This window comes from Diabrotica virgifera, chromosome 7 (genome assembly GCF_917563875.1).
Source record: "Diabrotica virgifera virgifera chromosome 7, PGI_DIABVI_V3a".
Taxonomy (NCBI): Eukaryota; Metazoa; Arthropoda; class Insecta; order Coleoptera; family Chrysomelidae; genus Diabrotica; species Diabrotica virgifera.
This window is the reverse complement of record NC_065449.1, coordinates 132,564,590-132,577,915: the sequence shown is the minus strand read 5'-3', so window position 1 is coordinate 132,577,915 and position 13,326 is coordinate 132,564,590. Positions and strand designations below refer to the sequence as shown.

The 13,326-nt window shown below is 38.9% G+C and overlaps 1 long non-coding RNA gene across 1 annotated transcript; it reads right to left on the bottom strand.

The window, feature by feature from the left end:
- Positions 1–9,909: 9,909 nt before the first annotated feature.
- On the bottom strand, positions 9,910–11,829 carry LOC126888755 (uncharacterized). The gene is made up of 2 exons (XR_007699620.1): positions 11,239–11,829; positions 9,910–10,613 (listed from the first exon to the last, which is right to left on the bottom strand). It is a non-coding gene; the product is annotated as an uncharacterized LOC126888755 (long non-coding RNA).
- Positions 11,830–13,326: the final 1,497 nt, after the last annotated feature.

Genomic DNA, 13,326 nt, shown 5'->3' with positions numbered 1-13,326 from the left:
ACAGTGTCTGGATACATTAAAGCAAAAACGTTTATTCAGGGCGACGAAGGAGGTACAAAGTTAGTAACAACCGAAAAAGTGACAATGCACTTTTTGAAAATTCCGAGAAGGCGTTCTACCGAAAACTCAATTCCACCGTAGAAAGTGCCGACAAGTCTTACCCAAGCCAACAAGAAATTCATGAGTTTTGGGGAAATCAACTTTCCACACCAGCTGCTTTTAACAACAATGCTGGATGGATAGAAGATACGACGCACAACTGTCACCACTACGTTACTGCTAACTACGAACCATTCACGACTGAAGATGTTTCAAATGTTATCAAAGAGGTCGGAGATAACTGGAAATCCCCTGGACCAGACGGAGTTCAGAACTTCTGGCTTAAAAAGTTTTGGTGTATTCATGATTGTTTATCAACATTAATTAATCATGTTATTTCTAATCCGCAGGAAATACCATCATTTCTAACTCAGGGAACTACTTATTTAATACCAAAGGATCAAAATAACACCCAAGATCCATCCAAGTACCGCCCAATTACTTGTCTTCCAACTTTGTAGAAATTGGTAACATCCTGTGTAGCCCGGCGTATCTACCAACACTGTGCTCTAAACAATATCATAGAGCCTCAACAGAAAGGGTGCGCTAAGGGTTCCATGGGTTGCAAAGAACAACTTATCATCGACTCAGTAATTTCTAACCAGGCATTCACTAAAAAAAGGAACCTTTTTACTGCCTTTATTGACTATAAAAAGGCCTTTGATTCAGTGCCGCAAGAATGGCGGTGACGAAAATATCGCAATCAACCGGGGCCTGTTTCAAGGAAACTCGTTGAGTCCATTGTGGTTCTGTTTAGCTTTGAACCCCCTTTCCCAGCTATTAAACTCCACTGACTCAGGTTTTAGCATTAAAAACAATAATACTGTGGTAGCGAAGCTCAATCATCTGTTGTATGTGGATGATTTAAAATTAATGGCTTCCACTCGAGAACACCTAGAACAAATGCTAAAAACTGTAGAAACATTCTGTAATGATATTAGCATGCACTTCGGACTAGACAAGTGCCGTGTTTTGTGTTTTGAATATAGTCAGAGGAAAGGTACAGCCCGGTGGATTCGATATGCAAAATGGCCAGAACATCGAGGCCATGGGCGAAAACGATATGTACAAATATCTTGGGGTAAAGCAGGCGCGGAAAATTGACCATAAGCAAATGAAAACTGAGATAACTACTGAGTTTATACGAAGGGTAAAACAGCTGCTTAGTTCACAGCTTAACAGTAAAAATTTTGTTAAGGCACTAAACACCTACGCTTGTTCCGCGCTTAGCTATTCATTTGGTATTGTTAAGTGGACAAAAACGGATATAGAAAATCCTCAGCGAAAAGTATGAACACACAAAAACACCACCCTAAAAGTGCAGTAGGACGAACGACATTACCCCGGTATTTAGAGGAAAAGGACTTATGGATATATGTGAGCAACTAGGTAAACAGATTGCTAATTTAAGAACTTATTTTCAGATGCAGGCTGAGACATCTACTCTACACCGCATTATTTGGGCAGTAGATGACACAACACCGATCAAACTGAGGGAACCAGAAATGCGCATAAACCACCTTACTAAGGACGAAAAACTGCGCACCTGGATGGGCAAACCTCTGCACGGGCGACATCCCAATGAGGTCAGCCAAGACTGTGTCGACAATACAGCGTCGAACTATTAGTTGACATCGGGAAAGATGTTCCCTGAAACAGAAGGTTCATTACTAGCCATTCAGGATCAGGTTATACCAACTAAAAATTACCTGAAACATATCGCCAAAGACCCTCAGATCCAGAACGACAAATGCCGATATGGATGCCGAACCCAAGAAACCATCCAACATCTTACAGGGGGCTGCCAGGCATTTGCTGCAACTGAATACAAAGAACGGCATGACGCAGTGGGAAAAATCATTCATCAAGAGATAGTTATCAAGCTGGGACTTCTTCAAACGGACCATCTCCCATATTATCAATACGTCCCTGAGAGTATGCTTGAGGATGGCAACTACAAGCTATACTGGGACCGTACTGTGCTCACAGACCAAACAGTGGCACATAATAGACCAGATCTCGTACTAGTTAATAAATTAACAAGACAAACAACACTGATTGATGTGGCGATACCTAACAACAATAATCTACGTAGTGAATTTACTGAAAAGATCGCCAAGTACAGAGATCTGGAAATTCAAATACGAAGACAATGGAGAATGCAAAGTACCCAGACGATACCTATTATTGTGTCTACTACTGGAGTCATTCCGAAGTACCTCCTCGAAAACATAAAAAAGCTGGGTCTAAATGAACTCCTTTATAAGACCATGCAAAAAGCTGTACTACTCGCGACGGCCAGATGTGTACGAAAATTTCTGGGAGATACTCCAGCATACCAAGTCACCTAGGGCTCGATAACACGGAAAGAGTCCCACCAGAGCTCAATCCTTTTGATACCGTAGGTATCTGGGATGGGTCAATTTTCCCCTTAGAGGGAGTGTGAGCCGTATGGCTAAATCTGGATAATAATAATAATAATAATAATAATAATAATAACCTGTGGGAGTTTTTGGTCAGTTCTTCTATCAGGCGCGGCCCCCTGCGAATGGGGGATGCTTTCTGGGTATTCGTAGCGCCAGTACCCAGAGAGTAGCAGGGATACTTGCCGTGGAACAAAAACTGACACCTGGCAGTAGGTATAAAATGCAAACCCATTAATATGGAGAATTATGATTTATGTTTAGGATCGCTGCCTGGGGATCGCCAGGGCACGTCTGGAGCCGGCGCTGGACGTGACAGCATGCGGGACGTCGGTGGCAGGGTGTTGAGGAGGCGGGCCCCTGTCATACAAACAGCTACAGCCCAACAACAACAACAACAAGTGAGCCAAACAACAGCAAGAGCTCCACCCGCCGAAGGTGCTGCGCTGGAACCTCAGCCGGCGCTCACTCAAGCGGGACGACCGAGGCAGCGCATGAAATGGACTGCGTCCATTAATGAAAACATTTTGCGCTTCTACTACAAGGTGACAAACCTCGGTCAAGAAACGATCGGCTACAGACAACAGCTGTATGCCGAATTTTGCAGAGAGTACCCAGATATTCAAGTATCGGAGCAAAGAGTATCAGATCAATACCGGGTAATCATCAGAAATAATCTTATCCCAGAGGCTAGACGCGATACCATCAAAAGCGAAGTCGAACGGGAGATTAACAATCAAGGGCTAATTTTAGATCAAGTCCCTAATGAAATCCCTGATGAGCAGATTCCTGAGCTTCCCATACCAGAAACTCAACCTGATAATACACCGCAGGAAAACAACGAGTTACGTGATAGCCTAGTAAACGAAATGGCTCGCGCCGTACAAGAGTTTAATGGAACAAACCCACTTAGCAGACCACCGCTACCAAGAATTAACTCTTGTAAGAAACTAGGTGCGCTGTTACAAATTGTGAACACTGAAGTCCTACCCAATTACGTCGTAGAAGCTCACACATTAGAATATTTGCATATGCTCATCTACTGTGCAGCAACAGCAATTGCTAATGTAATGGGCATTAAGATCAGAACACGACGGGGTACTAATAACGGAAGAACTGGTAACAGAATTGCACCCTGGGAAAAAAGACTGCAAGGGAAGATTGAATTACTGCGTAGGGATATTGGCCAAGTCACAGAATATTTACGAGGAGTACCAAGTAGAAAAGTCATTAGGAGAGCTGAAGAAATAATGCGGAATACTGCAAGACACTCGAGATACGATCCAGACAATAACACAGCCCAACAGTGTCTCGATACATTAAAACAAAAACTCTCCGTCTATTCAGGGCGACTAAGGAGGTACAAAGTTAGTAACAACCGAAAAAGCGACAATGCACTTTTTGAAAATTCCGAGAAGACGTTCTACCGAAAACTCAATTCCACCGTAGAAAGTGCCGACAAGACTTACCCAAGCCAAGAAGAAATTCATGAGTTTTGGGGAAATCAACTTACCACACCAGCTGCTTTTAACAACAATGCTGGATGGATAGAAGATACGACGTACAACTGTCACCACTACGTTACTGCTAACTACGAACCATTCACGACTGAAGAGGTCTCAAATGTCATCAAAGAGCTTCATAACTGGAAATCCCCTGGACCAGACGGAGTTCAGAACCTCTGGCTTAAAAAGTTTTGGTGTATTCATGATTGTTTATCAACATTAATTAATCATGTTATCTCTAATCCGCAGGAAATACCATCATTTCTAACTCAGGGAACTACTTATTTAATACCAAAGGATCAAAATAACACCCAAGATCCATCCAAGTACCGCCCAATTACTTGTCTTCCAACTTTGTATAAATTGGTCACATCCTGTGTAACCCGGCGTATCTACCAACACTGTGCTCTAAACAATATCATAGAGCCTCAACAGAAAGGATGCGCTAAGGGTTCCATGGGTTGCAAAGAACAACTTATCATCGACTCAGTCATTTCTAACCAGGCATTCACAAAAAAAAGGAACCTTTTTACTGCTTTTATTGACTATAAGAAGGCCTTTGATTCAGTACCGCATGAATGGCTTATAGATATATTAAGAATATACAAAGTCGATGATAACATAGTGACCTTTTTAAGGCATATAATGAGAGATTGGAAGACTAAAATTCACCTCCAAATACCCGGTGAAAACAATATCGAAACCGAAAATATCGCAATCAACCGTGGCCTGTTTCAAGGAGACTCGTTGAGTCCATTGTGGTTCTGCTTAGCTTTGAACCCCCTTTCCCAGCTATTAAACTCCACTGACTCAGGTTTTAGCATTAGAAACAATAATACTGTGGTAGCGAAGCTCAATCATCTGTTGTATATGGATGATTTGAAATTAATGGCTTCCACTCGAGAACACCTAGAACAGATGCTAAAAACTGTAGAAACATTCTCTAATGATATAAGCATGCACTTCGGACTAGACAAGTGCCGTGTTTTGAATATAGTCAGAGGAAAGGTACAGCCCGGTGGATTCGATATGCAAAATGGCCAGAACATCGAGGCCATGGGCGAAAACGATATGTACAAATATCTTGGTGTAAAGCAGGCGCGGAAAATTGACCATAAGCAAATGAAAACTGAGATAACTACTGAGTTTATACGAAGGGTAAAACAGCTGCTTCGTTCACAACTTAACAGTAAAAATTTGTTTAAGGCACTAAACACCTACGCTTGTTCCGCGCTTAGCTATTCATTTGGTATTGTTAAGTGGACAAAAACGGATATAGAACACCTTCAGCGAAAAGTAAGAACACACCTGACAAAGGCACAAAAACACCACCCTAAAAGTGCAGTAGAACGAACGACATTACCCCGGTATCTAGGAGGAAGAGGACTTATGGATATAGGTGAGCAATTAGATAAACAGATTGCTAATTTAAGAACTTATTTTCAGATGCAGGCTGAGACATCTAATCTACACCGCGCCATTTGCGCAGTAGATGACACAACACCGATCAAGCTGAGGGAACCAGAAATGCGCATAAACCACCTTACTAAGGACGAAAAACTGCGCACCTGGATGGGCAAACCTCTGCACGGGCGACATCCCAATGAGGTCAGCCAAGACTATGTCGACAATACAGCGTCGAACTATTGGTTGACATCGGGTAAGATGTTCCCTGAAACAGAAGGTTCAATACTAGCCATTCAGGATCAGGTAATACCAACTAAAAATTACCTGAAACACATCGTCAAAGACCCTCAGATCCAGAACGACAAATGCCGATATGGATGCCGAACCCAAGAAACCATCCAACATCTTACAGGGGGCTGCCAGGCATTTGCTGCAACTGAATACAAGGAACGGCATGACGCAGTGGGAAAAATCCTTCATCAAGAGATAGCTATCAAGCTGGGACTTCTCCAAACGGACCATCTCCCATATTATCAATACGTCCCTGAGAGTATGCTTGAGGATGGCAACTACAAGCTATACTGGGACCGTACTGTGCTCACAGACCAAACAGTGGCACATAATAGACCAGATCTCGTACTAGTTAATAAATTAACAAGACAAACAACATTGATTGATGTGGCGATACCTAACAACAATAATCTACGTAGTAAATTTACTGAAAAGATCGCCAAGTACAGAGATCTGGAAATTCAAATACGAAGACAATGGAGAATGCAAAGTACCCAGACGATACCTATTATTATGTCTACTACTGGAGTCATTCCGAAGAACCTCCTCGAAAACATAAAAAAGCTGGGTCTAAATGAACACCTTTATAAGACCATGCAGAAAGCTGTACTACTCGCGACGGCCAGATGTGTACGAAAATTTCTGGGAGATACTCCAGCATACCAAGTCACCTAGGGCTCGATAACATGGAAAGAGTCCCACCAGAGCTCAATCCTTTTGATACCGTAGGTATCTGGGATGAGTCAATTTTCCCCTTACAGGGAGTGTGAGCCGTATGGCTAAATCTGGGATAATAATAACAGCAAGAGCAAGAGCTCTACCCGCTGAAGGTGCTGCGCTGGAACATCAGCCGGCGTTCACTCAGGCGGGACGACCGAGGCAGCGCATGAAATGGACTGTGTCCATTAACGAAATCATTTTGCGCTTCTATTATAAGGTGACAAACCTCGGTGAAGAAACGATCGGCTACCGTCAACAGCTGTATGTCGAATTTTGCAGAGAGTACCCAGATATTCAAGTATCGGAGCAACGAGTATCAGATCAATACCGGGTAATCATAAGAAATAATCTTATCCCAGAGACTAGACGCGAAATCCTACCCAATTATGTCATAGAAGCCCACACATGGGAATATCTGCATATGCTAATCTACTGTGCAGCAACAACAATTGCTAATGTAATGGCGTTAAGATCAGGACACGACGGGGTACTAATATCGGAAGGACTGGTAACAGAATTGCACCCTGGGAAAAAAGACTTCTCGGAAAAATTGAATTACTGCGTAGGGATATTGGTCAAGTCACAGAATATATAAGAGGTGTAACAAGTAGAAAAGTCATTAATAGAGCTGAAGAAATAATGCGGAGCACTGCAAGACACTCGAGATACGATCCAGAAAATAACACAGCCCAACAGTGTCTGAATACATTAGGTTCTATGGGTTGTAAAGAACAACTTTTCATCGACTCAGTCATTTCCAGCCAGGCATTCACCAAAAAAAGGAACCTCTTTACTGCCTTTATTGACTACAAAAAGGCCTTTGATGCAGTGCCGCATGAATGGCTTATAGATATATTAAGAATATACAAAGTCGATTGTAACATAGTGACCTTTTTAAGGCATATAATGACAAGTTGGAAGACTAAAATTCACCTCCAAATACCTGGTGAAAACAATATCGAAACGAAAAATATCGCAATCAACCGGGGCCTGTTTGAGGGAGACTCGCTGAGTCCATTGTGGTTCTGTTTGGCTATGAACCCCCTATCACAGCTATAAAACTCCACTGACTCAGGTTTTAGCATTAAAAACAGCAATACTGTAGTAGCGAAGCTTAATCATCTGTTGTATATGGATGATTTGAAATTAGTGGCTTCTACTCGAGACAATCTAGAACAGATGCTAAAAACAGTAGAAACATTCTCTAATGATATTAATACGCACTTTGGACTAGACAAGTGCCGCGTTTTAAATATAGTCAGAGGAAAGATACAGCCCGGTGGATTCGATATGCAAAATGGCCAGAACATCGAGGCCATGGGTGAAAACGATGTATACAAATATCTTGGAGTAAAGCAAGCGCGGAAAATTGACCATAAGCAAATAAAAACTAAGATAACTAATGAGTTTATACGAAGAATAAAACAGCTGCTTCGTTCACAGCTTAACAGTAAAAATTTGTTTAAGGCACTAAACACCTACGCTTCTTCCGCGCTTAGCTATTCATTTGGTATTGTTAAGTGGACAAAAACAGATATAGAAAATCTTCAGCGAAAAGTACGAACACACCTCACAAAGGCACAAAAACACCATCCTAAAAGTGCAGTAGAAAGAACGACATTACCACGGAATCTAGGAGGAAGAGGACTTTTGGATATAGGTGAGCAATTAGATAAACAAATTGCTAATTTAAGAATTTATTTTCAGATGCAAGCTGAGACATCTTCTCAACATCGCGCTATTTGCGCAGTAGATGACACAACACCGATCAAACTGAGGGAACCAGAAATGCGCATAAACCACCTCACTAAAGACGAAAAAATGCGCACCTGGATGGGTAAACCTCTGCACGGGCGACATCCCAATGAGGTCAGCCAAGACTATGTCGACAGTACAGCGTCGAACTATTGGTTGACATCAGGAAAGATGTTCCCTGAAACGGAGGGTTCATTACTGGCCATTCAAGAACAGGTTATACCAACCAGAAATTACCTGAAATATATCATCAAAGACCCTCAGGTTCAAAACGACAGATGCCGATATGGATGTCAAGCCCAAGAAACCATCCATCTTACAGGGGGCTGCCAGGCATTTGCTGCAACTGAATACAAGGAACGGCATGACGCAGTGGGAAAAATCCTTCATCAAGAGATAGCTATCAAGCTGGGACTTCTCCAAACGGACCATCTCCCGTATTATCAATACGTCCCCGAGAGTATGCTTGAGGATGGCAACTGCAAGCTAAACTGGGACCGCACTGTGCTCACAGACCAAACAGTGGCACATAATAGACCAGATCTCGTCCTAGTTAATAAATTAACAGGACAAACAACAATAATTGATGTGGCGATACCTAACAACAATAATCTACTTAGTAAATTTACTGAAAAGATAGCCAAGTACAGAGATCTGGAAATTCAAATACGAAGGCAATGGAGAATGTAAAGTACTGTAACAAGAAAGAAGAAGATTTTCTGTTGGAGTGAATGCACAGAGAGTGATAAACTCCAAACAGACGTAGGAAAAAGAAGACCTACTTAATGTAGCCAAAGGAACAAAAATGGATGGCTTCTACGTTGAAGAAGCCGAAGTAACTAGAATACTACTTTGCAGTAGTACTAGTATGGAACTATGCAAATGAAAACAGTATACTTGATAGAGAAAGGGGATGAAAAAATTATGAATAGATAAATGTAACTTGAATGGCTAGCTAAATATGCAAGAGAATGGCCACTTGACACTCAAGGAAGGATTCTGCCAATTTGCACGCCTATTTTTGACCAGACAATAAATTAAAGGAAATGATAATGATGGCTAGAAAAGAAGATATTAAGATAATGTTCAGAAGATAGATAGAGTAAATATAATAATATAATGAAAATAGAATAAATTTTTGGGCGCCAGAAGAAGGCTAACTAGGTTAACACTCTTCCAGGTATTCTACGCTGCTATAGAGTATATTAAATTTGTAGTACAAGTATATTAAATGTATAAATTTAAAGAATTAAAAAAAATTCACAATAAATGTATATATTTATATTTATTAAATATAACTACTAGATATTCACAATCTCTGAGTTAAAACAAGTGACTAGTATGTGACTCTAAAATGACAAGAAATGGTAGATACTAGTGAAAGTCATTTACAGATTTATACAATTAAATAATGTAACCATAATGTGAATGAGGTTAGAAAATTTTACAAATGAGTACCTCTAATATAGGAAGTACAAACTACACCTAGATTAGTATGAACCCTTCACCAAATAACACTTGTACGATTGTAATACGTACACCCTAATTGAATACTACCTGATATTAGAACAATGAAAATACCTAATGTATATAATATATATTATACAACTCTCAATGAGTTGACGGGTAACAAGTCCCTAAATGAACCAACTTAGTACTGGATACAAAGATCCTTTTCTGACTAGTGGTTCTAAATACTAACAGCAAGTAAAACTAGTACCTTCCTGAGGGGATGGGTACTAGGGATTTATTCGAATTTAATATAAAAAGTTTAATAGCGAAAGTTAAATAATATTTACCAAAAAATCTAATAAAAATTGAAAATTATGAAGCAAGTTAAATGATTTTAAATTTAGGTGAATTGAACTAATATTATTTTTAAATTAAATGAGGAAACAAGTCTAAAATTAATACAAACCAAGTGAAAAGAACATGTAGGTGGAGAATATTCGAGCTCGAAACTTCTACCAGGAATTATATAAATTTGGGGAACACTACTAACTGTAAGGTATGGCTGTTATATCTAAAATGTACTTAAATTTGTGGAGAAAGAAAAACATATATGTGTAATTAAATTATGAAAGTATGAAATGTCCTGAATATTACTAGAAAAAAAAAATATGTATTTAACTGGTATGAACAAATGTCCCCCAAAACAAACCCCTTTTCACATGTTCCAACAACGATCCTTGGTGTCTGGTACCAAATCCGTGGAACGAAGTTATCACCGAAGTGGTGCAACTGCCCAATAGCTAATGAAACTACCCTCGGAGGGTGCAGGATGATGAATCAATACAAAAACAAATGGGAGACGGTATCCTTTGGCTTGTTCCCTGATTGATCGAACGTTGGAAGTGTCTGCTCTCAGTGTTAGAGAGGGTTTACCATCAGTAATGAGATTTCTCCAGAATGGCTAAAAACAAAAATATTCCCAGTTTATTTCTAATAAAACAGGTTTGAAAGAGCAGTAAGAAGACAAGTTAACGAGGAGGTTTTTAGAAGACTCCAAAAAACCGACCTTTCATTGACCCAAAAAACCTATCTAGCTTGACATTTTAACCATGGGTTGTGATAAGACTTTTAACAAATATGGCCTTGATTCGAATAGACAAGGAGAATTACAATTTACATGTAGAATGTCTTTTTTTTTTTATCTTAACAAATAATATATTTGGTTTTTTTTTCAAAGGAAGTTGTACATGTTTTGTATAAAGAAATAGGTACTGTAAAAATATATGAACATACTAGATATGGGAAAAGAATTATGAAGTCTATGAAGTAAAATTTAATAGGTTTCAGGAAGAACTTTTCAAAACAAAGAAATTTTTTTTTTGTCAGAAAAAGTTTCAGAACTGGAAAATTTTGATGAACATAACCACATATTAAGAATATTATTAAAGATCTTTTCTGGATACATTATAGAAACTGCAATATTCTACATAAAACCAATCGATGACTTGATTTAAATTAAATCTATAATGAGAACTATAATTGCCAAAATTATGATACCATCTTAAAAACTATTATAAAAAACATACCGGCGTGAGATCCGTTTTCTTACAGTTCCATTATTCCGTCACTTTAATTCACCCAAAAAAAACAAATATAACTTGCAATAGCAATAATTGAACTATGCAACAGGAAATAACTTATTTAATTTACAAAGAAATTCACGCCGCCATCTGCACTCACATGACACTCCCAAGTCAATGGCCTCCCTTCACCGTTCCGACCTCGTGACAGCTGGCGACAGGCGTCAGTACCAACCTCACGAAATATCAATGTGGCTACGATACACCCAGTATGACGTCGCTAAGGGAATTTTGTGCGAACGGGTTTTTAATATTATAAGAAAATAATTTTAACAATAATCCAATAAGGTGTTCCCATTAATAATTAATTAGATAAGTGACGGAACGTCACATTCTCCTCCTACTGGGAGAAAAAAAAAATTTACAATTTTTTTTTTTTTTTTTATATCTCTAAATATTAAACTAAAGTAGTAGTAGTGTATTATTTCTCGTCGATTCGCAAGATTACAAATAACTACAAACCATGCCTCAGGAGAAAGCAGGATGGTCACTGCAGCAGATATCATGAACCGCAACAGATGACTCGAAGTGATATTAAGATATTCTCGGCATTTTGTCTAAAAGCCAAAGATAAACTAAATAATTTACTAAAGTTCATAATGACAAATAAATGTCGAATGGGCCCTAAGTCCAAAATTGAACTATCCAGGGACATCAGCTTTATAAAGTGTATATCCAAGGACGAACAACCAGGCAAAGGTGTGAGCCTATTCGTACAATAACGCAAGTAAATATACTAAAGTAAGACCAAAGAAATCAATAACTAAAATAAGTGAAGAATCGAACACTTAATCCAAAACTGAACTAACAATGGACACCAGATTCGTACTAGCATATCCAGAGAAGGACAATCAGGAAGATTTATGGAACGATTCTCACCAATATCAAATAATACAAATAATAAACATACCAAAGGTATCCAAACTCATTAACCAAAATAAATGTGGAACCGGACACTCAAAGACATCCAAAGTCGGACTATCAGTGGACACCAGATTCATAAAAGCATATCCAAAGAAGAACGACCAGGAAGATTTATTGACCAATTCACACCAATACTAAATCATAGAAATAAATTAGGTCTACGTACACCCACATCCGGTAACACGAACCTATCCAACCGAATAAACAAAATAAGTGAAGAATCGGACACTTAATCCAAAATCGGACTATCAATGGACACCAGATTTATAAGAGCATATCCAAAGAAGAACGATCAGAAAGATTTTTGGACCAATTCTCACTAATACTAAATGAACTAAAATTGGTTCATGCTGGTATTCACACTAATTATAGCATCTTGCTACAACAGGGGTATTAGAATAACCAAACATAGGTAAAGAACCAATTGTAATAATAAAATCTAAATAGAGAACTTACAAGTTCTATGACACCATGATACATGATAGAAAGAAAAAAAAATATGTTGAGAACGTGCAACCAATTTTAAATAAAACTGTAGATTCATGGGTTCTCGCATACATAGAATTATCCAGGAAATATTCCTGAATCTAAACAACAACTGATGCCTAAGGAAAGAAGTGGGAAAATACTAAAAAAAATTAATCATTTGTCTAAACACCCCAAACACCAAATTAACGAACTACTATGTATAGGGATAGTCAACAACAAAACATACTATGAAGTACGAGACATAATATAAACTAAATACTTCCCTATCAAATGGTAAACATGTAACTGGAATAATTAGACTAATTACACAAGGATGTGATGACGAATAGACGTCTGCGTACTCTGCCATGAAGACATAGGTTACGAAATCGGATAGCAGTGATCAGTTGCTGAATTTCGAACCCACGTATTCACTATCTAGAATTAACAGAGTATTGGCAGACTAGTTCAGAAGAAGAAATCCATACACACATCAAAATTCCAAACTAATTCCAGAATCATATTGTCTAGGGCATAAAGATATAAATTATTACAAAGTATTCAAGAGATCCGTGACAAATATCAATACAGTAACCAATATCAAATTAAGACCCACAACATCTTTCCTATATGGCAAATCCA